Below are 26,403 nucleotides of genomic sequence, written 5' to 3' on the forward strand. Positions count from 1 at the left end.
ATGGCTCTTACAAATCTTCTTTTTCTATTTATCGAATAAAGAAAAATTTCCTAATAATTGAACTATTCAGAAAATACACTAGGGAACAATTAATTACTTAATAGACCCAACTAAATAGACTTAGAGGACCAATTATTAATCGATTACATACATTATATAGCATTTTTTTATATTAGTACATTATATAGTCAGACGTGTAAACACATATTTTTAGGAACAATTATATAACTATGATATTTTTCTTTATTAGGTTAAATATGCATTTTGGATACACCGAGAAAATATCTTTTCAAGGAGATTACCTTTTCCAACGATGCTTCGTGCGAATAATAACGAAGCTCCGATACGTGTCTGTATTTTATCAAAGTGCATGTACTTTATCAGACACCCATTCGGCGGACGTTTCGTATCTCCTAACATCCAGGAAGCATTCCGTACATTTCCATAATTAAAAGGCTAGGTGATCAGCACTCGCAATAATGATTCCCTTGGCGTTCACAAAAATCTACGAAAGATTTATCTCGCTTCGGCCGTCGGTCCGTCGGTCTGAAAGAACGATACTTATCGCTGGATGGGGTGGTGGAAGGGAAACATGAAAATCCATATGAATCATCTGATGCAACGCTCTCTACATGCGTATCTCTTACGTCTGGGCGAACGGCAGAAGAACACAAAGCTAATGCAATTTTGCAATTACACCGAGCTCGCGCTCCTCCCTTCCTGTGAGCCGGGGAGGCTCAGAGGAATGTCGGCAATACCGCGAGAATATTTAAATTTCGTTTCGTTTCCGCGTCGTTATTCTTTCATCCACGGTCCGCCGGCTTTATCCCTCGTCGGCAATTAATTGGCAAATCCAATCGGCGCACGAGGATGCAAAGGACCTAGCCTTTTATACCCGCGACGTTAAGTTCCCGTTGGAATAGATTCCGTCGTATCTAATTTTACTGCGTCAAGTATTACGTGCAATTGCTCATGAAAGTATTCTAACATTTATAAAGGAAAACTTTTCTGTCCACAGCGTTATATGAAACATCTTGAGATTTTATTAAGACTGTAATGAGACACAACTATCGTCACTGTATTGGTAAAATTTGAAACCAGTGTGAAAATCTACGTAGAAGTTGGAAAACGTTTAATGCGAATGTATACTTGTTATGAACACATTTTTATAAAATCAACTTGTAAACACAGTAGAAGTATTTGGATGCCTCACACGCGTTCTATATGTTCCTAAATCATCAAAATTCTCATAAATGCACAAATACATTCAACCTACTGATAGCCATACTTAAAACACCGCATTTTGCAAGAATAATCTGTACGACAATAAACGATGAACTTCGACATAAAGGTCGGAGGTAAGTAAAAATTTGGACGAGGAAACGATCAGCGTTCGTTGATCATCCGGGGCATTCTTTTAATTACGGTCCTCAGAGATTTAACATTCGCGCGTATCATTTTCCACTTGCGAGTCGCTTAATGCATCACGCCGCCGTCAAAATAAGCCCAGCACCGAGTAATAAATCCCGAGATTATCATGATATAATAGACGCGTCCGTGAAACATTCAGTCCTTTCATACTTCGTCCGGATCCAATTCTCCGTCCAGCGGAAAGTTTCCGAAGGATACGTAATAATCCTCTCCGCAATTCCGCGCGCTCCGCTCTTTCCCTCTATAGATAGAAGGGGCGTGAGAGAAGAGACGGCGCGAAAGAGAAGAACACGGGGAAGAGGGAAACGGGAGTAAAAAGGGAAAGAGAGAAGGACGAGGGGGTACGGCATGTAGGTACGGGCCGGCTGCTGTATTAGATTTGCTTTCTAGGACACTTTAATCAAAATGTACCTATGTAAATTTTTGAATACACATCCCTCGTCTCCCGCGATGTTTGTATAGGTCAGGCGAAGGTATTTTGCTGGCGGGCACCACTGTCGCAAACCGCGGCGGCTGCCGTCGCCGCCATTGCGTCCCCGTGAATTAAAGAATTTGCAATTCTGAAATTCAGGTGATCGCATACATACACACCATCCGGTTTTATCTCCTCGGCGGCCTTTCGTCGCGGGGTAAGTATCGACCGAGGCTGCCTCCGTTGGTGGACTTGCTGCCGTCCAAGAATGCGGATACAATGAACATCCGTTTCAACCAAGAAGCTTCTTCGATCTCCGCTATTACCTATCCTCTTTGTTTTTAAATATACAAGTGTTAGCAAAATACTTCATACTGGATACTTTCGAATGGATACAACTTTATTCTTGTGAAGTTTGTGAAGAAAGTAACAGAATAGTTTCAGGAGAGAAAGAAATTTTATTCGATGGAGATACGTAGGAAGGAATTTGGTCGCATATCGAGCAGATAAGAGGTGTAATATTGCGTTATCGCTTTAAACGCCTGTAACGTTTCATATCGACGATTCGACGGTTCGATATCTCTATCCAAACGAGTATCGCGAAACAGCGAGTACGGGGGAGATGAAAGGCTGGCGAGCGACGAATTTCAAGATAAATTCCAAAGGACAATTACGACATTTTAATTGCACAATACCCGGGCATAGAGAACGTCGAACAGAGAGCAGAGGGACGAGAAAGGCGAGGTAAAAAGGAGAAGAGAGGCGACAGAAGAGGCAGGCAGCTCGGCGCTGGTGGCGGAAAAGGTGAAAGAAGAGAAAGACAGACAAAGGGGTGGCGTGTGGAAGTGGGGATGGACGGGCACAAGAAATGACCGACCAAGCACACACGCGTATAATTATAATAACATTACTTGACAGAGATGGCAGCGAGAGACGAGCCTTGCCGGACAGGCTCCGGCGAGCATTGAAATATTATACCTACCAAAGAGAAAATAATTAAAATTCAACCCTTGCGCTTGCTTGCTTGGCTCGCATACGAACACACAGAAAGAGACCACGTACGTCTCCCTATGTGTATGTACGCGTGTGAAAGTATGCGCGTGCGAGCGTGCATCGACGTACTTACCCACGTATCGCACGGTAACCACCCCATCCTTCACGGCCGCCCCCACTTCTTTTCCAAGGATGGGGTTTCCCATATTTTTTCCAGCGCCGTAGGTACCAGGTATTCTAGAAACGTTTGTTCGTTACGGACGTGATTCTGAGCATCGTTCCACGGTAAGTAGAAAAATCTACCGTGCACGGTACTCGCGCATCGGATTATCAAATCTACTACACGTAATTCCTTTTCGCTTTTATTATGAATCTTTATGCTCGCGCCGAATGTAACATTAATTATTGAGAAAAATTTCCCGTCGTGTTATTCGTTGCTGAAAAATGTCTGAGGATATGCCATGTTACTCGTTGATAAATAAAAACGTCTGATATACGTATACAGTGATGTATTAGAATATGCAAAATATTTCCTTTTAAAATATATTTGGAAATTGGTTAAGGGTTGAGTAAGATATAGAAGCATGTAAAAATGAGATTTTTCCCCAGATTTTAACTGTTCGAAAATGTTTTATGATTTTATCTCCAGTTTCAATGTAAATTTGAAGTTACCGTATAAAGAGTCTAAGTATATCTTGAGAAGTTCTTGGTTATAAATTGAACTGTTTCATAGATATTTTGCACTTAGCACCGTTACGAAGACAAAATTAACACTTTTTCACGTTTACAGTTAATTAGTAACGTTGTTTAAATATAGGTCTTACGATCTTCCAAATTTCGAATTATACCATTCCTAATTAGAAATTTCATTTCAAAATATCCCAAATGAAATTTCAACATTTTTCCAGATACGATGCGATACGCTAACTATGTTTCCTACTCAATATGTTTATTAATCCTTTGAACTGTACAAATGTAGATGTTACGATGTTACTCGGACAATTGGAAAAGAGTTACTACATAAAAACTTAAGACACGGATCAGGGGCATAGAAATTTTGGGAGTTTACATTTCAATCGTGTAATAAGTTAAGCATCCGCAGAAATTTGACGGTTCAGCCGAAAAGGGAGAGACGAGGCTTTGACGTCGCATAGCCGGCAAACTTCTTACTCGTATAAATGCAATACCGGCACTTCGGTCAAATATGCATTAATAAAGCCGTATTAATCTCGCAGGGAAAGATAGAGCGATATTATCGGGCGACGTCCTCGGCGAACGTCAGTTCACCTCCGTCGTAACTTTTTCATGAATAATCCCGGTGCTAATTTGAATAAATTATAACAGGCGGCGTTTGACCGGGCCCGAATTCTCTCGACAGTGCTATTGATAGCCGTGAAAACGGAACAACGGCCGAGGGTGGATTTCCGCGACTTCCATTAATTCCTTTGTCTCCCGTTTGTGGGCAGAGAAGTGATTTTCAAGGACTTTCTTTTTTTCCTCTCTCCCTATCCGTGGCCAATCCATTAAAATATCAATTAGAACGTACCGGAACCCGCGTCGCTTTTTTCCCCAAGATCGATGCTTTTTCTTCGCTTGCCTCCTTGCTGACGGCGGAATCGGCTCAAGCAACTGTAGGAAACGCGTTTCCGCGCTGGAAATCGAGTTGGTCCATTGTTGTCGAGCGGGACAAAAAGGCAAGGAGGCTTACGGAACGGAAATAGGAAGTGCTTGCTGCTTACCACCGATACGTTCTTCCGCGTTGCTAAATAATTCAGCCTCGCTCTACCGAAATTTTCGCAACCGCTTAATCTCTTCTGGTTCGCTAAAGCTGATTATAACGGTTAACGAAATGCTTCAATTCGTCACGCTTTGATAGTAATTGAATTATTGTGTCGATCTTCCAGGTATAGCACACGTGACCTACTCTATTATTCAACAATACACAATTTTCGAATAATATAATAAACAGTATTTATATTCATGAATGTTTAAAATCTTCTTTTCTTTTTGTCACTCTGCATCTAGTAAACCTGAATCTAGTAAAGTAAAACGAAAGTGAAAAAGGGGAACCTGTCGTTTGGAGATAGCTCGATTTAGAAATCAAACATTCCAGTGCTCTAAGAATGCTTTAAGAACGCTCCAAAAATGCTTCGTGCTGAACGAACGAGATTGCTTCGCCCGATCCTTCTAACCGTGAAGGGAGTGGGCGAATAATTTCATACAATATATTTGCAAATGTCTCTTCTTCTTTTTTAAATCATGCAACACGATGAAACTCGCGATTATAATTTCTAAAGAGTCTTTCGTTTATTTAATCGAAACAGGTTGAATTAAAATTTAAAGCTATTCGTAGTCAAGAAAAAAGTATCGCAAGTAAAAGACAGTATCACGATCGCGGTATTCTTAGGATTCCGAATTCCTTCTTAGCGATAGCATCTACGAAGCCATCGAACCACGAATGGAGGAGTCCCGAGGCGAATGGAAGAATCTGGAGTTGCTCCTTTTACGTGCAACAGAGAAAGAGAGAAAGCGAGAGAAAGTGGAATCGGTGTCTGCAAGTGTTATTTGTACCGTATCGAAGAATCCCCAACTTCAACTCCACCCCCAGAACCGACTCGCCATTTCCCCCAGTCGTTTCGTTTCTCCAGCGACAAATAAGCAACGGAACGAACATGGCCCTATCTCGCACCAGCAACGACTCGTCTTGGAAGCACTTTAGATACTCGAGCCTTGATTTCGCATCCACGGGCTGAAATTTATCTTCTTCGACCCCACCATCCTGCCAGGACGTCGTTTTAAATTCGATTCGGATTCTTATCATTGTCTGCCTGTCATGTTTTAATTGTACTTGTTACACGTTGTATATATGTATGTGCGTCGATCATGGTGATTAATGTACGCGGTCGTCTTTGAATATACGTTAGTATTTTAAGGGGTAGGCACAGGGATAGAAATTAGAAAAAGATTCTACGGATATAGATTACACAGGTGGGTAGATTAAATAAAGAAGGTGTAAGAAGGTACAAAATTTTGCGTGCTCTTTTTACAAATGGTTTTCCAAAATTTATAGATTCCATGGAGTACGTATTATCTTTAGATTTGTAAATTAAATTATACCAGGAATATTAAGAAAATTGCGTGATTAGATCTATTCGTTTCTCTATAAAGAATATTTAACGGTGGATTTCATTAACAACAGAAAAAGAAAGAATGAAAAGAATCGTAAATCAGTAGATTGATAATTTTCAGTTGTAAATAATTTTACTTGGGTTGATCAGTCTAAACACCAACATTTTCATCGAATTGCCAATAAAATAAAAAATGCTATCCCTCCATAAAACAATAGATTTTCCTCCAGGAATAATGAATTCGTTAATTGAATACCTAGAATCATATACATAATCCATTTTCGATCGCAACGTGAAACAAGGCGGCGGAAATAATGAGTCAGTTTGTATTCATCCTGTCATCGTTGGAAAGAATAAAAGTGCAAGTGGGAGACGCGAGTGACACGTTACCGCAACGTTTTATAGGAGAGCCCGGTGGATCGGCAGTATGGGGAAAATTGAAAATGAGCATAAAAAGTATAAGAAAGCGAGGCACAAGGCAGATTGCCGTGGAACATTCTTCGGCAAAGGGGCAATTCATTTTCGTATGCTGTATCAATTTCTTGCTTCGTCTCCTTTTCTCGTCGTCGCCCCTAACCTGCGTGCCTTCTCCCTTCTTAAGCATCGCCTTCCTTCGCCTTCGCGATGCTTCCAGCCTTCGATCTATACTCGTTTCATCCCTTAAAACTGTTAACTCCGGCAGACATCAAGGGGAATGCGAATTAGCCCGGCTGTCTTATCCGCGCCGATAAAAATGACGATGGAAAAGCGCCGAGCGAGCTCGTTCCACTCTTCCAACCGATCTCTCTTTCTTCTCATAAAACTTATACCTTAATCGATTCCTGATTCCCTTCCACTGTGAAAAAATTATAATGTCTAAATACGTGCGCCCCTTTGAAGACGCTTGCACCAGGTTCAGCGAGCAACAAAGGAATTTCGTTTCAATGTGGTTGGATTTAATCTGTGTCGAACGCAGAATGCTTTACACTTTGAATGCCACGATTGCTTTGTATTTTCCGAACATCGAAATCCTCTCGACCGTGTGAAACAGTTTTAGAGATTTGATGGTATATTTGATTGATCAATTTTTAATAAACCGGAATATCATAGGACTCGTTTAATAAGATCGTCAGATTGTACGTTGTACATACTATGTTTCATAAAATAGGAAGAGCGACTATCATCAATAGTAACTATCATCAACGCAATAAGGTCGATAGTATTCGATGAACAACGATGAACAAAGTTGCCAATTCGAACCTTAATATTAAACGTAACATTAAATACTTCATGCGATTATGCTATAGATATAGAAAAAGTGAGGAATTCTTCAGGAAAAGAAGTAAAATAATGAATGCTCTCAATATATTATATTACGCAAGAAATATTTGTAATATAACAATTACTATGAAAAAGAAAAGAAAATATTTCATAGCTGCTTTCTCAAACAAAGGTATAAAGGTATCAACGACAGAAAATCTGATGGAACAGAAGAGATTTCCTTGGCGTTTCGGTTAGATGAACACGCGTAACACACACGGGACCGGAGGTGTGGACGCAAAGGGTTGCCATAGGAAAGTCGAGGCTCGATCGATCATGCATTATAGACTGGAAGCTGACAGCCAGTGATAGATCGTGGTAATTAAATAACTCGTTGCGATCATGCCAGAGCCTCGAGATTCGGTCGCAGCAACACAGAGGAAGAGGAAGGGGTCTAGTTACAGGAGGGTTCAGTAACATGTGCACGTCATTCTTGGACGGGGTGTAATTGACAAGGCAATTGATAATCGCCTTTGAGACGACAGTATCTCCAAGAATTAGTGCCACGCGAACGTCAAACTTCTCGACAAATTGAACAGCAGATCATTAAGACGATGAACAAATGTTTTAACATTGTTAAAATCATTTTAATCCTATGAATTTTTAGGGAAACCGCCTTATATTAATCAGTATGACATAAATTACTTATTTGTATGTAACTCTAATTTTCAACGCTTAAGTATTTTAAAAATTCTATCTATTTCTATATTTTTTCCCCTATAATTTTCATTATGTCATTTATATCTTGCCGAAAGTTTCAAAGTAATTTTTGTTTTAGGAGAAGATTCCCAGAGTGTTACAAATGATATACCTAATTAAAATATTTATAAATTTCAGAGGATTTAACAGAAAAAGAACACACACTGTGTAATAAAGAAAATGGAGATTTCTGTTTCAATAGCAAAAATAGTAAATCAACGTTGATGTTAAGACAAGTCGATGCGATTCAAATATTCCCCATCCAGCATTTTTAATATTAAAATCATTTTACATTATTTCAAATCATTTTAAAACACCACTGTTCTGTATAAGGAGGGTAAAATGAAATTCAAACAAAGATAATCCAACACGCATATAACTAGAACGTCTCTTTGCACGCAAAGATAATCGGTTGGGTCTATCAGTTTCCATTAATACTCGTTTTACCGCAGGAGTTTTCATGGCTAGGAGCCCACACCGATGGTCAGCAGCTTATCGGGAAATCGAGAGGCTTGCCTCGGTAAGGCACGCACGATCTAATTAATAATCAGCGAGGCCAGGCTTCGAAATCGAGCCGAGGCGAGTCGACTCGCGGTCCAGCGGCGTTTAATTATTTCGACGTGAAATATGTATGGTGGGTGGCCCGTAGAAAGCGAGAAGGGGTTGCAGAGAGAGAGAGTCGAAATGGGCGTACGACGGCCGTGCAACCTTACTCGCCATTGTCGACGACCGAGAAACTGGTTGAAAGGGTTGGCCATGCGGTGAACGCGGCGCCGGTAGGCGGCGGCGAAAAATACTGGCTTCTATTTAATTTCATTTTTAACTTGAGGCTATATTTAATTAAGAAATATCACGAAACCCGATATATATGTATATACACCAGCTACTGGATGAACGTGGTTAATCGTCGTTATGCTATCCTGTCCTATCCTCGCTACGATTGTCACGATGAAGCACGTGTGCTTAGGAGCGTGGATTAACATCTAATTCGTTTAGGGGAATTTGAAGATTTGGCAACGAGGCAAGGAAATTTTCAAAAGTGTCGTTTTCGTGGAATATCGACTTAATAAGTTGTAACGTAGGTTCGATTCATCTGAAATGTAAGAGTGAATAGGAGATTGGTATCAAAATAAATATTATGTATAATGATATCGCTTTCAATTAATTCTACGTTCAAAAGTTGCATCTATTAAACGAGAAAGATAGAGATTTTGCATCGACTATAGGACTTTTTCATGCTTACGGTCAATAGAATATGACATGAATAAATTATACAGTGCTTACCTGGTTCAGTGGATGAGGACCGATGAATGAAGATTTTCTGTCATAAATGTCCTGAAACAAACACATACGCTAATGTTTAATTTCGGTTTCATGATATAACGAGCAACATATAGCTATAACTATTACTGTTTTTAATGACGCACCTTATCGCGATAATAAAGGGATGGAAGAAGAAAAGTTCACTTAAACCTAACAATCCAGTTAATAGTTCTTAAGAATAAGCAGAAAGACACGAATATTTTATCGTTTTCAATCATCGTTGACCTCGTACTAAAAGAAAAACAAAAATTCGAATCATATAACTAGTTTGCAGGATAATTCCAGCAACACCGAAGCGTATATTACCGTAAATTCCATACATATTCCATGAGGATTGCAACGAGACCGTATCTCAGACCGTAGGAAAGTTTTCATTCAAAGATTCTGCCGGGAATCTTGATATTGGAGCGTGCAATCGATATGGCAGTCACGTGGAGAATGCGTCGAAAGATTCCCCAGTGAGGTTTTCTTATTCGAAGGGATACCTGCGATAGCGCAGTTTCCCTTGGCGCAAAGGGTGGCAGAGGCAGGGGGACCAATTTTCACAGCGGCGAGATATATCCGGAGGTCTCGGAGTACCGAAGGGTTGGCGGCAAAGATCACAAGTAATTGAATGGGGGTGAGGGGTGGTCTCGCTCCAACCCCCGTGAGTGTTCAACCAATTAATCCACTTCAATCCAGAAAGCAGCCCTGTGAGCATCGAGGAACCTTTTTTCTCTCTCTCTATTACGCTGCAGACACGCCAAGATGTATTGAGATCGAAAGAGACACCGTTGGGATTCAAAATATCTTTGTGGCTGCTTTCCATCCGATCCTGCTGTGCTTTTCATTGAACTTGATGTTTCTCATTCGTCTGTATCTCGTTTGCCAAATATTTCGGCTGATATCGTTTTAAAATATATCGTAATCAACCTCATTCCTGCGATTCATCACAAAATTCTTCAGATTCTATTACACTTGCGTTTTATTTTACTGGACAACCCGAGTCTTTTACATCCTGAACTTCACTAGTGTATTTTTATTTTTACCTCAAAATCTCTTAACTAATGTACAGTACGGTTGAAACTGCAATATATTTTTCCGAATTTTCTCAGATTTTTCGAGAGTCCGGAACAGTAATGAAAAGTAGGCATAGATACGAACAATGTTTGTATACTTATGATTAAAAGAAAGTAGAGTTAGGATAAAAGAAAGAGACTTACGATTAAAAGAAAGAAATTCTCGTTTAGAGAAAAACCAATTACAAGTATAGCGTAAATTATACAGCAAGAGAAGAGTACGTTGGAATATTCGAGAAAATCGATTCCACTAGAGTCACGGGCAGCAAAAATCGCAAGCATACCAATTAAGGGTAGATATTACCCTTAGCTACGTATACACGCATGGTCAGACAACAGTCGTCCCAGATTGGAAATCTGAAGCAGGAATTCGACGGGTAGCCGCGTCTGGAAACGTTGCGGTATCAAAGTGATCCCGCAACACCAATTAAGTCCCTTTCAAGGCAGATCGTAGGGATGGGTCAGCCAATAAAATAAAGTAAATCCGCGTCTGGTCTAATCTTATAGATAGAGAGGTACGCGGAGGGCGAAAGAGTTTTCTCGCCAGCACGTAAAGTAACGATTACCAGATATTCCTGAGATACGGCGGAAAGAGATTTTAACCCGGCCCACCGCAAATCCTGGATGTATCCCCTAATAATACTCAATTTTGCTGTGGATTAATAGCGGTTTACCCCCTCTTCCATCCCTTCGCAACCGAAAGCGTCTTCTACACGATCTATGACGCACGTTCCGAGACCTGAACTTCTATTATCTTGTCATGATTAAATATGTGCTAAATATTTCTAGTAGTATTTATAAATATGAAATTGTCATATTACGCTATTCTGTAGTATATTAATTAATATCGGAAATATGGGCGATAGTTGTCATGGAAAAATTTGTGGAAATAAATATTTAAAAAGTTAGTAGCAATATGAACTTCAATCGATGAGCGTTTACTATATTTACGTTATTAAATTTCTAGAATCTTTACTGTAACAAATATGCAGAATAAGTATATCCTTTTTTAAAACAGAGGTATGAAATACTTTTTAAGCTTAATATAAGCTTATTCTCTTATTCTATTACCTCTTAAATAGACAACTAAATTCGTAATGTTGTACCTATGCCTCTAGCGTGCAGGATAATCAAAACTTTTTCTTATTTTAACGAACACTGTACACTTTCAAACTTCGTGATCTTACCTGGTCGAATTCGTCTCTCTTTTAATTCTCTTTTAACATATTTGGGTAACGGAAAACAGCACGCAACCAAACGATAATGTATAAAACGTAAAGTTACTAAGAAGAAGAAAAAGAAATGAAACACTGTCATTCTTGTTTTGTTCTCATAAAAATACTTTACCAAATAGCTGTTATCATTTCGATGTGAAGTTTTACGCGGAGGACAAAGTTCGACGAAAGTTCTTTTATTATCGACAGACAACGTTGCACGAGCGCGCGAGCACTCGCGGAAAAGTCGAAGTTTATGGTTGGAGGTAACGGGCCCCGGTGTACAGATTGTCGAATCGAGAAAGGACAACAGGGGGCAGCATGCTAATTTATAGCACCCTGGCGCTCCATTACGAATATTTATCCGCGGTGAGTTTAATCTAAACTTGGAGAGTCCTCCTCGCCTTGCCCCGCCGTCACCTTCCTCGTGCCACCCCCTTTTCGAGGGTGTCAGTCATCTTTCTCCATCCACCAGACTACGTCTACTTTCTCCTCCTTCAAGGAGAAATCCTCGCCACCTTAACGACGTATTGTCTCTGCGACTTATCAAAACAATTCGTTCAACTACTATTTCATGGCCTCCGTTGCGAGAACGTTGTTTCATCTATCGCTGATTAAACCAGCTTAGGATAAGATTCGTTCTCTGCGTTGTCGTCACAAGATTCGATTGGCAGCATTTTTCTCCTTTTTTTTATTCTAGATCATTAGTTGAACAGACAATCTTCGATTATATTTTGTAATTAATTACATTTGAATAAGAAAAGCGTTTGCGTTGCCTCAAATTTTGAACAATTATACTATTAATTTGTTTTGTAGGCGTATGAAGCGTTCTGTATGGTGTCTTTCTTTATGATGCCTCATGAAGTATTAACCGGTTTAATTTAATGGGAATTATATCGTTTTAATGTGTTTGTCTTTAAATCATTATTTTGTGCAAAATATTTCAAAACTTACCTAACGTACCTAATTATGGGAACTACGTGAGAATAATTTTAACTATTTAAATAAATCATAGAATTTACCCGAAAGAATTTACACGCGTTTAAAGTTGAGCTTAAGAATTAACGCGAATTTATAAAGGACATTTTGATATCGATATTCCGTAAGCAAGCGCGTAATATTCCTGGAACAAGATAATCTTCGGAAGAGAGAGGCGCACGTTAATTTCGGGGCGCAGGGCGTCCCTGTTATCTCCTTATTCCTTGCCACCCCATTTTTCCGAAACTCCTTTGCATATTAACAATATTGCTCTTCGAAGCGATGGAGCGGTTTTAGGATAAAAAATTATGAGGACAGACGGGCCCCTCGAGCTTCCTTTCTTTCCGTTTCTTCGGCTTGCGCCTGTATTTTTCTTCATCTTCTTCGACTCGCCGTTCACTATCCCCCTCTCGCTTTTTCTTTCGATCTTCTCAGTCTTTTTTACGATACTGCCAATTACACGCCTGTTTGAATTCACTATCCGACCGAGGCGAACACCCTGATATAAATTTTTATCGCTCGCTGCGGGGTTCTGCTCGCTGCACTTCCTGTTCTTGCTTTACGACACTCTTTCACTCCACAGTCGACGTTCATAACTCTTATTCCCGTTCGCTGTGAGTATCCACGAAATACAAAACATATATAATCGTATAAAGCTTCTTGGAGTTACCTACTTAAATTTGGAAAATGAATTCCTGATTGAGGACTAATCAGACCACGCAAATTCAGCTGCTAAATATTCCTTGTATTATTGGCTGTTGTTTCCATTTTACTATGATTCCATTGTTTCCATTTTCTCTATTGATATCCTAATTGAAGCGAAGTTTAGATTAAAAACGTCTTCAATCTAAACTCAATATGATTGCATCTTAGTTTATTCAGTTGAAATTCTACTATACTTCAACCATTCTCTGCATCGAATACCAATTTGACTTTTTAAAATCTTTCTAATTAACATTTTCGAATAATCTACGTATTAATCCGTGAAAAATTCCAAACAAAAAATTCTATTGAACGAAGGTACGATGATTATAAGGAAACTACTCTATTTACGCAGTCGATTGTTAAAAAAATTCCAGTAACATCAAAGAAACGAGCGTATCCAGGAAAAACTGTTCAGTCGTCTACCGATTTTTCATCCATCGCGAGCGTTAGTCTCTTTAATGCAGCGGGAACCCCTCGAATATGAACAATAAATGTGACAAAGTACTCGCGGAAGGTTTTCGAGGGTGATATTACTCTGTAATAGATATTACGTGTCTACCTGCTCGCATATTAGGTTTTAATATAGAAGATACGAGCGGCGGCGCCGAATACTTTTTCCTTTGTGAAAAATTCACGTCGGCTGCAACTTTTAATAGTAATACTGTCGGTAGACACTTCGTCGAGCGTGCTGGATGTGCAAAAACGTGGAACGGGAACTGTCGAATGTGGAAAAGCTAACGCGATGCCTCCGATGGAACGTTAATATACGTAGTCGTAAGATTTGCCAACTTCAAACCGAGAACAATTTGTAAATATTAAAGAGAAAGTAAAGAAACAGACTAACGAAAATATTAATTTGAGCAAAGAACGTTATATTATAAGTGACGTTAATCTAAGTATATTATACAATGGAAAAAGAAATAGTTTTCCATATAAAAATGAATTAAAATTACATATTACAACTTTTGTATGTTTATTCTTCGATAGTACACGAATATCATTTTTATACAAGAGATATATTAGGTTATCCCAAACGTTTTTATATTCCAATAGACGTTTTTCCAATGTTTTGTATTCTAACAGGACAAAATGGATTATACATAATTCAACAAAATAATGTAAAACAACAAATTTTGTGTATTTATTATTTCCTTATAAAACGAAAGAAACTTTTGCGACAATTTTATACCTACTATATTTCTCTCAAAAAACATTTGTCAATTTTATAGAAACTACAAGATATTCAATACGAACATATCTTTCACAGAGACCACAAAAGTATTTAAATAATAATTATTATATATAATTTATAAATTATAAATATTATATATATATTATATATAATTAAATATTTAAATAACTACCAATTACACTAACAAGCAACAACATTCAGTAGGACTATCTTTAAAACTTAATAGACGTCTAAGATCAACTTGTACACTAATTATACTATAATTATATACTAAACATACGTCTTCGGTAAATGATTTATAATTTCTATACGGATTTCCGAATTGATTTCAAATTGTATCAATATAAAACCACCACATAGTCGCTTCTCATTACGGTGTTAGTGGAATTCTAAAATGTTTCATAGTTTCAAGACAAAAGTTTTCTATGGTGTTAAAATACGTTCGTTAGCCAATCTACGTAAAATAACATTTATCAACTTCCTAGGCATCCTTATACGAAACTAAAACCTGATGCTCCATTCTCTTTAAAGGAGAATTTCTAATGTGTCATTTTATCGATTGTGCATATTTCTAAAATTTCCATCGAGATTTACGCTTGGGGTAAAAAAATCCACATGGAGATCCCGGTGTAGCCTGGAATCGAAGCGCGAGCGGAGCAAAAGGGCGGTCGCCTGTGGCCTGGAACTTCAGTCGGTGTTTTTATTTACACCGCATTATTTACTTACCGTGCATCCTATGAACGAACGGCAGTATAAAGCGGTTGGAGGAGACTCGGGTATAAGCACACAAGCTGGTTCATTAGAGACATTTGAGCTCCTCGCGAGGATGGCAGCCTGAAACGGGTAGACGGGGTGGTTCAGGATGCAAGAGAGAACCGGGTGGCAACCGTGGGCTGGGTTTCAGGGGTCTCGCTGGGGTGGTTGGGTGGAAACAGACAAAATCAACAACGAGTAACGAGAACTCCGCGATATTAATCCACTCGTCGAGTTTTCAAACTTCCTACAAAGGCACCGCACCCCATATCCACCCACCCTCCATTCACCACCCCCTCTACTAGCCTGCCAGCTTCACCTTTCTCTTGTAGTCTGCATGTTTGCGAACGAGACCATAATCAATATTTTATCGTTGCTTTGCGACAGATGCATCTCATTTAAGAGAAATTATCAGATATTTCTGTTAGCGATACTTTTCCACGTACAGTCCTGTTTAAAAGCAATAGGACACCTGCTCTCTTACAGAACGTGATGATTCTTTCAGATTGATATATTGTAATTTGACAGAAAGAATAGTTTGTTTGGATATAGTCGACATATTTTACACTTCGAAGTTCGCGCGTGTGTATCTCTCGACTGTCGAAACGGAAAGAAATAAAGTCGTTACGATACGATACGTAACAACATGCTTGTAACGACAACAGGTGTGGCGATTAAGTCAAATTTCACGTCTATTGTAACATGTTAAATAAATGACGAGTTGGAATTTTGTATTTGTATCTATTTTAAATACAAAACCGTGGGAACTATTTGGAAGAATTTGACAAGGAAATAATGAATTAACAATGGTTGCAGTCTGTACAATTTCCTGGCTTCAGCATCGTTAAACAAATTTTAGATGAATCAAGCGTCTTCCTCTACAAAATTGCTTCGATCCTTAATATGGTCACTGTAGATTTCTTTCGATATCATAAAAAAATAAGGTAAGATTCGTGAAACCAGGAAGTAGGATCGAAGAGGTCGATTAATCAGAGGTCAATCAGTATCGTGTTAAACGAAACTGTTTAAAACGTAGGTGAACAGTAGAGTTGTTTCGTGTCATTGACTTACACCACGATTAGTCATCGCAGTCAATTGACCCCAGATGATCGTATCGGATATTCTTGCACGGTCTCAGTGTCAATTATGGCACGCGCCAACGATTCATGCTGTTCGTGATCGGCTCGCGAACAGTCACACCCGGTTACGTCATCATCGAATGGGCTTCAATCATTGAGAACGGCCGACTGATTATAAAGCGTTTTATTTTTAGTCGGTGTATTATTGGCAAGGATGTCACCGCGTGGACGCGAAGAGTCGAATCGAAATTGGTGATAAATGAGGAACAGATGATGAACACCAGATGATAAATTAGGAACAACGTGCTGCTTATAGTAGTGGGCATCTACCAAGCTATTTACTTTTTAAATATTTATTTACATCATCTAAACTACGCTCGCATTATTATTAACGATGGTCAGTACAAAAACATTTGTGTCTGTTTAATTTTAGTTACACACAATTTTAATTAAAAAGTATTACATAATTAGTGTATTAAAAACAGTGGCAACCCCTTCCACGTTAAAATTTTATTTTAAAAGAGTACAGTAAATATTAAAATTGTTAAAAATTACAAAAATTATACAGTCGATTTTTATTATTAATGCGGCTTTGTCTTCGGAATATCAGAATATACCGCATGGAACGCCATTACAAAAGTGCATACTTTTGTTCGCTTATAGCCGATCCAAGATTAATACAGAAATAAAGCTATTTCTCGTCAAGCATTCTTCGGAAATAATCGATAAACGAGAGTGTGGAAACGGAAATCACGTTCCGCTGGTGGAAAAAAGCGAGGAAACGTTCAGGCATCTTTCGCCGGGATTTGCGGAGAACAGCGGCCGGAGAAAATGGAAGGAACGCCGAATCGAATGCATTAAGATAATTAATTATAAAATTCACGAGAAAGGCGAGATGAAAACGGAGCGGAGCCGCAGCTTACAAAAATATGAAGGCAAATCGAATAAAGTCCCCGTCTACGTTTATTCTCTCTCCTCCGTTTACTCAGCCGACCGAAGACGTACATCGGAATTAAAATGTAGATTCAGCAAAATATTTTCGCGGCTGAGTAACCGTTGAAGTATGTTTCTTACGAATTATCATCGTTTTTTTTACATAAAGTAAAATTGCCAGGATCTAAAAATTCACCGACCCTTCGTTTGTGTAATTCCTATCTGTGTGTTATTTCAGATTTTTTCAACGTTATCAAAGTGCGCAAGCTAGAAAAAGGTAATTAGGAAATAGTCTCTCGTAAATATTATAAAATTATTAATTAAGATGTTACAAAATTGTTCCTACGGAAGAAGAGAAATCAGTTTAGATGTCTCGTCACTCTTCGAACTCTCCAACCATTCTGTTTTTCCAATGTTCGTATTCTCGTAATTATCTAAATACGTCAACTTGAATAGGCCTGGTTATTATATTCGAGCAATTAGAAATTCAAATTCAACCATTTCTATTAATTAATCACATATTAAAGTACATTAAGAAATATATCTATCTCGTCTTATTCTTTTTAAAGTGTGAGCGTGGTTGCGACACAAAGATGACCTCTTTAATTATTTACGAAAGAATTCCAGCCGTTTCACGATTCTTTCATTTAGGAGCGTGAATCAGAGTCAAGAATAGCTATGATCGTGATATTACCAATTGTATCGGTGAATCGTCATTTAATTCGGAACGCATAGCGGACAACTTGTTCGTACTAATAACTTTACATTCTACAGCTGTCGCTGAACTTAATTAATCCATCCGCTTGAAGCGTGATCGTGGCAATTTTAATTGGTTACTCCTATATCGTATGACGTTACGACAGAGAATTGAAATTACCAAGGGTTATTCTTCTCGATTTGCAGATTTCTAATACCTTTAGGATTCCGTCTTTATAACAATTTTTCCTTTGACACACTGATCAATGTTTCCAGGGATTTTTCTTCTCGATATCTGAACCTTGGTCGTTTCACACGTTTGGTATTTCGTTCCTATTATACCGTTTCACAGACTTATCATTTTTGTTAATATTAGTAGTACATATGTTTTATTATGCACATTATACAATTTTTATACGAAGTAATTAATCCAATTAAAAACGTATTTTCCTATACTATCCTTCCATTCTCAGGTTAATTATCTATATTAGCTGATTCTTTTGTTTTAACTATCTACGTATTTTTATAAAATATATTTTCTACTTCAATTATTTCATATCAATGCTTTCAATGGACTTTTCGCGGCCACGCAAAATCAGAACCTCCATCCTCAGTTGCCAGATTCCTCAAAGCTAGATCGTTGGTGAATTTCTTCTCGTCTGGCAAAGGGTTAATGCGTCCGATTGTGCCCTAAAAGGAAATCTTGAAATGCAATATTCTACAATATTCGCTGACGAGGGAACGATGGTATCTGAGAAAGAAAGGAAAGGAGAAAGCGAGAGGAAGAAAGAGAGAGAGAAAGTCAGACTTTTACCACGACTCAATATTGGTACTCCGACATCGTCTTCCTATCTTCCATTTTCAGTCGATCTTCGTCCGTCCTTCGTCTTGGACCCGTCTATTTCTTCCACTCAACGGGAGGAAGTTACTTGACAACTGTTATTTGCATTTCTATCCTATTGAAGAAAATATCTAATAAAGTTGGTGGGGAAACGCCGCCTCGAAGAAGAATACCGGTCCCACCCATCGCAACTTCGTCTTCAGCCACCCGTCAGAATTCATACTTTCAAGTCATATTCCACGAGTCGAACTGTGCTCCATGAAAGTTCGAATATCTCGATGGACGGCTGTTAGCTTAGAGCATGATTGTAGTTGCAGCTTCTTCGAAGCGTTTCGGTCTACGATCGCAACGTTGGTAATTATTTAGCAAGCAGCTATGCTGTCGGTCTGAATTTCGACAAATTTCAATTTTGCAAAAACCAAAGTTGCTATTTCATACGACAAATGAATACGAATGCACGGGGAACCGAGTAACGCTGTCCGATTTTGATAAATTTATTTGGCTATCTCAGACTTCGTAAAATATATAACTTGTATTAAGTACTTTTTTGTCAAACTAAAATAAGTTAAAAAATAGCTAAGAAACTGTTGAGTGATTTGAATTGTATTTGTATCCTATCTAAATGCATGTAACCAATGTTTCAGTATTAACCACGCCTATTTTAACTAATACACTCTTGATTATCGTTCTTTCAGCATTTGGTCAATTCTGTTTAAATTTACACTTATTTAAGATAAAGTAACCGTTGGGAAAGTGCGCAACGAAAAAAGAAGATATGCTTGACACTTGGTCAAAAATTGTTAACAAAGAAACGACAGAATTCATGAAACATACCTAAAGTTCTCATAGTTTACAAATTAACGGAAGAAAGGAAAAGAGCGGAGCCGCGAATAAAAAAAACAGGTCATTTCCTGTAAAAATTACAAAACGTGGACCAAACGGAATATCGATGGTCGCGTCGGGATGCATGAATTTAATATGACTTTTGATACACCCCCGGCGCGCGTTAACAGCCTCGAACGTGGCGAGTGATTCAGTGATTCGAATATCCGAAGGAAGCTCAGATGGGGTTGGTGTAAAAAGGTAAACGCGGCGATGATCGCGTCCGCATGAAATATGTATTTCAATATAGGTGGCGCCGATATATATTGTCGGTAGCCCGACAGGGCTGTGAAATTTTATGTCGCATTAAAGCCGCCAATATGTCTCCGGAGCGTGAGCATAAAAATTGTCGAACGTATTAACGCCCCGTTCTCGAACGATCCTCGCGCTTGCTCGCGTTCCGAGAACACGGATTTAATAAAGCTCCGTGAAGAAACGATTCGTCTTCCCGTACGCGACGATATTCAAAAGCTCTCCTCGATATATCGGCGATCATTAAAACCTGCATTAATGCCGCCAGATCGAATTGCTCCCCCTACCCTTTCTATAATGTTTTCTCCCTTCTATCGTTTATCGAGACGACGATGATTATAAATTCCTTAGGGACAGTCATAAATATATCGATATACCGGTATTAACGAATAGTTCGACGATATTACAGTTGCCGGATGGAAGGACTTGCGGTTGCATTTCTTTGCTTTTTTCATTTTTGAACGTAGTAAGCTTTAAATAAATTAGACAATCAAAAATAATTTCCCATTTTTTACGCTCTTTATTATATTTCTTTTAAGTCAATCATTGTATATATGTCCGTCTATTATTTTTTGAACTTTTTAAGATTACTATTAGCATTTGGTTGTTTCGCGACGAATATCTTCTTTCCACAATTTTATTGTCTCTTGGTTTTGTCGATATTCCCATATTTAGCTTTCAATTGTATTTGTTGTTTGATCTCAAAAGAGATTTACTCTGTAAATTATAACATACAAAAGTGAGATTCAAATTTTGAACAGATCTCTCAAAGATTTTCCTCTAATTATTTTTGCATAACTCCCTTAAATATCTTAAATAAAATACCTGCTACATATTCCACTGTACACCGTCTAATTCTAACGTAATTCGGACCTTCGACTTTGAGGACTGTCTTCACCCCTAAATACGGGTTTTTACCAACGAAAAATAATACACGTCAAATATTACGTATACTCTTCTAGAAACAAACAGCATAAAATATTACGTAAATTTCAGTAAAATCAACATATACAGATTGGAAACATTTCTTCCTAAAAAGAAAAGAACAAAGATTGCCTGGTGTCTTAACGTTGCGTTTTAATTAAAGCAATAAGAGCAAGATAACCAGAGAAGCAGGGGAGAATGAACAAGGGATTCGTTACTATTTATTTCTAATTACCTTCGATTCCGTAATCCACTGGCCGGAAACAAACCAGGGATCCGGGGTTCCTCGATCCTTCTTGCCAGGCCGACTCGTAATCGAATAATTAAGCCGTTGATTGGAGCTTTATTACCCAATCCGCGAAGTGAGCTTTTATTGGTCCTCTCGAGCCGACCGTTGAGTATTTAAAAAGGGTGATTGCCTCTCTCGATTCGAGGGAAATCACCTGCGAGATTGGACGGTGCATAATGTATTATCCGGCACATCCCAATTTCTCGGTGCTTCATCGAACCGTGGAATATTTGCGACTTCACCGGCAGATAACGCGTTACTATACCATGAATCGTGGCGATCAAACGTAACGACTTCACCGAACGTTCCTATGTTCGTGCAAATGCGCGCCGAGCCCGGCAAGCAAGCTTGCCAGGGAAATCATTTCAATTGCGCGAATAATTTAAACGCGATGATGTAATACGTATATACGAATTCGAAATATTATTGCACGGTACTGAATTGAATATTGAAGATCTACTCATTGAATATTATGCGTGATTTACGATGTAGATACTGCACGTTTTTAGAATCTTCTAAAGCTTGAAAATTCAAATTATTAAAATTGCCAATTGGTCTCAAGATAATTCTTTCCTAGTTTACGAGATAGATGGAAAATAGTACAATAAATTTCCAATATATTATTTTCCTCTATTCATTAAAATATTATATCTTTGTAGGATTCCTAAAATTGGCGAAATTAATATTCATTCAACTTTTGTATTAATTCGAGAATATTCCTACCTCTTAATTGATACGACAAATGTGAGGTTTTCGCCGTTTAGTATTGCAGAATTTTAAGAATCAAGGCATCCAAGTGTGAGAGTTACTCTTCAGGAAGACTTCTGACAAAGTTCGCTGCGCTTCTAGCAAAACATCGAAACACGCATTCTATAAAAATGCGGTTCGCATCAAACGTCACGATTTTACAAATTTCCAATCAATATAATCAATATAAATCTGTTCCATACGCATTTTAACACACACGAAACAACCTGTAGGGATATCATCTTCTTCTACTCTCTAGACATCTTTATCCAGATTGAAAGATTTTACAAACCTCTGTATCTACGTAGAACACGAGTCCCAGGAACGTTCGCTTCCATTTCAAAGCTCGTTCGACAAAAGCATCGCGCAAAAGGAAAAAAGAATCACGCAATTAATAGCAGATCGTTTCACCGCGTTCTTCTGGATGGTATCCGATGGATAGGAAACGGAAGAGGGAAGAAGATCAGGAACGCGTTTTCAATAATTGTGCGATTTACCGGAAGAGATCGTAGGAACAGCCGCCGCACCGCCACGAAGGGCTGCGTCGGTTTTGTATCGTGACAGAGGGTGGCCTCGATGGCGGCATTGATTTTGCAATGTAAAACATTTCAGCGCAGCCAGAAGGGTGGAGATCCGGACGGGCGATTTCTACGGCCGGGAACGAAAAGATATTGATGGTTACGGGGATTTGATGGCATATTGCTCGACTCTGGATCGCTCTGTGATGTCTTTGGTAACGCTTTCCGATGTCGGCGGCGCGGCTTGTCTGCCTTGTATTAAGAGCTGGGGTGGCCAAGACGATTTCAAAGTAATGCGTCACTGTCAAAAGCAGCGAGAGCCACGTCGATTTGCGCCCTCGCTTTCTCAATGCGCTCTTCGAATCGTTTCCAACGACGGACAATTGAATTGCACTGTATCGAACGATGTTCGGTGAAACGTGATATCGACGCGACGTATCGTGGTTCACGAAAGTATCCCCACACTTGTAGAAAGTCCTGACGATATATTAAGACTAGTCCTATGAACATATTACGTGTGTTACACGAAGTATTTTAATATTTTGTACTGTAATTAAATCCGACTATCACGATAGTTAAATTTGAAATGAATCCGAAAATGTACAAAGAAGTTAAGAAGCATTTATTACAAGTATACAGATTGTTGGGCGATTAATTATAAATTATTTTAGTAAGTCACGATATTTAGTGAGATCAGCTTCAGCGCTAATTGTACGTTTAATATTGCTACTGAGTGTTAATATTTTGTTATGTATGTGTTTGCAATAAATGCTTCTAACTTTTGCACATAGAATATCCATTTTATTACAGTGCTAATGAAATTTCAAAATGTTTTACAGGACACACACACACAAGCGTCTTTTAAGATAAGTCTTCAAGCACTTTTATCAGATAGAGTTTTTGAAATTTTCTTCGACAGTTTTCGTACAGAAAGTAAACAAAATTATTGAAAATTCACTCTTCCTATATTTCCATTTGAAACATTCGACGTACCTATTGAGATTATAAAACATTTATGTAGATCCTCTTTTAGATAAATTGAAGAAACAAAGATAGAGGTTGTATATAGAATAATTGAGAAAAGAAGGTAAGATCGATCCGCGACATTTTCCATCGAATCGATGGAAGTTGATTCGACGTAGGCGGAGGAGGAAAGGGCTTCGGGAATATAAAGATGGACCGGAAGAACGACGATTCAAACGAATCGCTGGTCCGTGTCCGGTGGGTGACATTTCATTCTTGCACGACCAAGAGGGCATTGTCTTGCTTCCCTATCAGATTCCCTCCTTTCTCCGTCTTGACTCGTCCCCTCGAGACCGTACGATTACTTCCTTTTTGTTTTCATTTAATTACCGATGTCAAGGGGTTATAACCGTCCGTCCTCCCGGCTCCTCCTCGCGGTGTTCCGCTCACTTTTTCCCTTTCTTAACCTACCTCCATTATTCCTTTATTTATTCCAATTATCTGCACGACGTGAATTTGTCATTGCCTTTAATTTCTTGCTCCCATCCATCGCTCTGCCCTTCCACTAGACGGAAATGTTTTTTGAAATCGCATCGTATATCAATGAAAATCAGCGTGGGAGTGTTCGATCGAACCCCCTGTAACGAATTTGATTTTGTATTATTTTATGCCTTTATTACTGTACTACTGATATACTATATCTTTATCAATCGATCTATGTCAGATAGCATATCGATTAATGTTTTTCAAATTTCTAATTAAAGTCTCTAATTTAAAGAAAAGATCAAAAATCTGCGATCGATTATCTTGATTATGATTAACTAAATAATCCAATAATCCTTCCAAAATAATCTGCCAATTTTTCTCTGTTTGTTCTCGATAGAAAAAATCTCTCTGTGTGTACATTTTCAATATACTTAAATGGAAATGTTCTTTTGTATCGGATGCTAGTCAGCCGTTGTCACGTCGACCATTATGTCACCCCGTTTCACCCTTCTCATGTCTGTTCCATCATTTCCATCTTACCGCTGGATTTTTCTTGTGTCTTTTCATCGAGAATCGCGACAGCAGGCCTCCTTTGTCGAGGAGCAATGTAAACTGTGGAAACATCGAATATGCGGTCTGACAGTAAAAGATGTTAGTGCCGGAACCGAACCCCTCGTCGGAGAACCCTCGAATTCGAAGGCAGTTTCGCAATTTCGTAAATGGGCATTGTCAATATATCGAACAACATGGTGCATCAATTGTGCTCAGGGCAATTTCTGTCGCTGTCGGTGTACTCTGAATGTTTGCGTTTATAAATATACATTTTCGTATATGTCTAGCGATATTAGTGGCATTGAAAATGAAATTAATATATTCATTCGCACAAGATAATAACAATATATATATTTATAATGAGCCATGTTTCTTTAGACATCATTTTGAATCATCATTTTAAAAATATTATTCACAACACTGTCTACCAAGAAAGTTACAAAAAATAAATCCTGATCGATGGCAGATTACTTGGACAAATAAAATAACGTAAAATCGATATAGAAGATTGCACCCATTTAAGACTGTTCCATTCATATTGTTATTCGTAGTATGATAAAAAGTTCAGTCGTTCGAAATTCATATAGATCTTATTTTAGTTACATTCACTTTTCGGCAATTTTAACAGGACCTACTTTCCCACGACAGCGAAAAACAAGGAGAGAAAGAGAAACAGAGAGCTGATACTTTGAGCGCCTTTCAGTTGATTAAAAAACAAAAAGGAGGAAAGAAAAGAACAAAAATAAAAGTAGACTGCATGAAAGCGAACAGAGATTGTCAGATCACACGAACCAACGTGTCGAACCTTTGGAAACGCGTCGTCCCAAGGAAAAAAAGCCAGCGTGCACGAATGCAAATGGAATGGAGAAAGGGGTTGGTCCATCGCGAATAAAAGATAAAAAAGAAATGAAAACGAAAGCTTGCGTCGTCGGGTTTGGCGTCGTCTCACGTATGTGCGTTCAAAGTTTCCATTCCTACCCACTCCTTCGGTTTCTCTCACCCCCTGAAAGCTCAACAGCTTCGATATCAATATTCTAAAAACACCCTTTGTCATGTGCCATAGTTTAAAAAAGCACCACACTCGTAATGCGTGTTCACGTGGCTGCAGGACCGTTTGTAGTTTGCCAATCCAATCCTAACATCATCCAACAGGTACACAAGTATCAAGTAACTGTCTATAAAGTAGTTTCGATCTTTAGAAATGTCATTTCCTAAAATTCTAATTAATACACTTGGACCGTAATCGCACCTTTTCTTCAAACTGTTAATACAGTGACATTATGTGTAATTTGGCAAATTTCTGCGACTTTATTGTGAGAATATATATTTGAATGTACAATATATGCGAAGATACGGAAGAAAATTTTGCATTGGATTTGTACGAAGTCTTTTTGTTTCCTATCGACGATGGGTATTGCAAAATGAAAATATCTCGTGTAATGAAAATTTCCAGACAAGAAGGAACGTGTCATTTTACACGGTATTCTCGCTATCGTGAGTTACTTGCGAATTTCTCTCGCTTCAGTTTTCGCGTCTACCCTCCGATGTTACATCTTCGCCAACAAGGGGTGACGTTCGTGTAAACCGCGTGTACAGCCGTTCACCGACACATGTTTAGTCCCTATGGACAATTGTATACATGCATACCGAAAGCTGTTGATTTACAGCTATAGACGTATTTTATATAAATTCGATGCATATACAAATCTTTTTCACGTCGATACTATAAGCTGCAAGAAGAACGTAGTTTACAATATTTTAAATAGAAAAATCGCGGAAGAAGATTTGATTATAGATTTCTAATAATATTTCAGTACATACTGTATCAGTTTATGGGAGAGGTAACTGTGTTGAGACATGAATATTCAGCAGATTATGTTCCGAAGATTCAATTCCAACGATCTTGACAAACTTTTAATATACTCCGAACACCTTGTACAAAAAGAATTCTACGAGGTAAAAATATTAAATTTCGTGTATTTCAATCTTTTCGTGATTAAAAAAAAAAAAGGCAAGAGAAAGGCAGAAACCTTTTTCTACGAAAAATGATATAGAA

General features: G+C 38.4%; 2 long non-coding RNA genes across 3 annotated transcripts in view; both read right to left on the reverse strand.

Annotated features, from left to right (window-relative positions):
- Positions 1-203: 203 nt before the first annotated feature.
- Positions 204-26,403, reverse strand: part of LOC110119561 — a 93,677-nt gene continuing 67,477 nt past the window's right edge. Inside the window, exons 3-6 of the long non-coding RNA XR_007225055.1 lie at positions 9,247-9,297; positions 4,383-9,055; positions 2,970-3,073; positions 204-2,821 (exon numbers count right to left, since the gene is read on the reverse strand). This is a non-coding gene — a long non-coding RNA (uncharacterized LOC110119561). The remainder of the gene's footprint in view (positions 2,822-2,969; positions 3,074-4,382; positions 9,056-9,246; positions 9,298-26,403) is intronic.
- LOC125385598 lies at positions 16,693-25,688 on the reverse strand. Of its 2 annotated transcripts, XR_007225057.1 has the most exons (4): positions 21,028-25,688; positions 20,694-20,826; positions 18,708-20,585; positions 16,693-18,583 (listed from the first exon to the last, which is right to left on the reverse strand). It is a non-coding gene; the product is annotated as an uncharacterized LOC125385598 (long non-coding RNA). The 2 variants fall into 2 exon arrangements; XR_007225056.1 differs by having other exon boundaries at positions 20,694-25,688.

This window comes from Bombus terrestris, chromosome 9 (genome assembly GCF_910591885.1).
Source record: "Bombus terrestris chromosome 9, iyBomTerr1.2, whole genome shotgun sequence".
NCBI classification, from domain to species: Eukaryota; Metazoa; Arthropoda; class Insecta; order Hymenoptera; family Apidae; genus Bombus; species Bombus terrestris.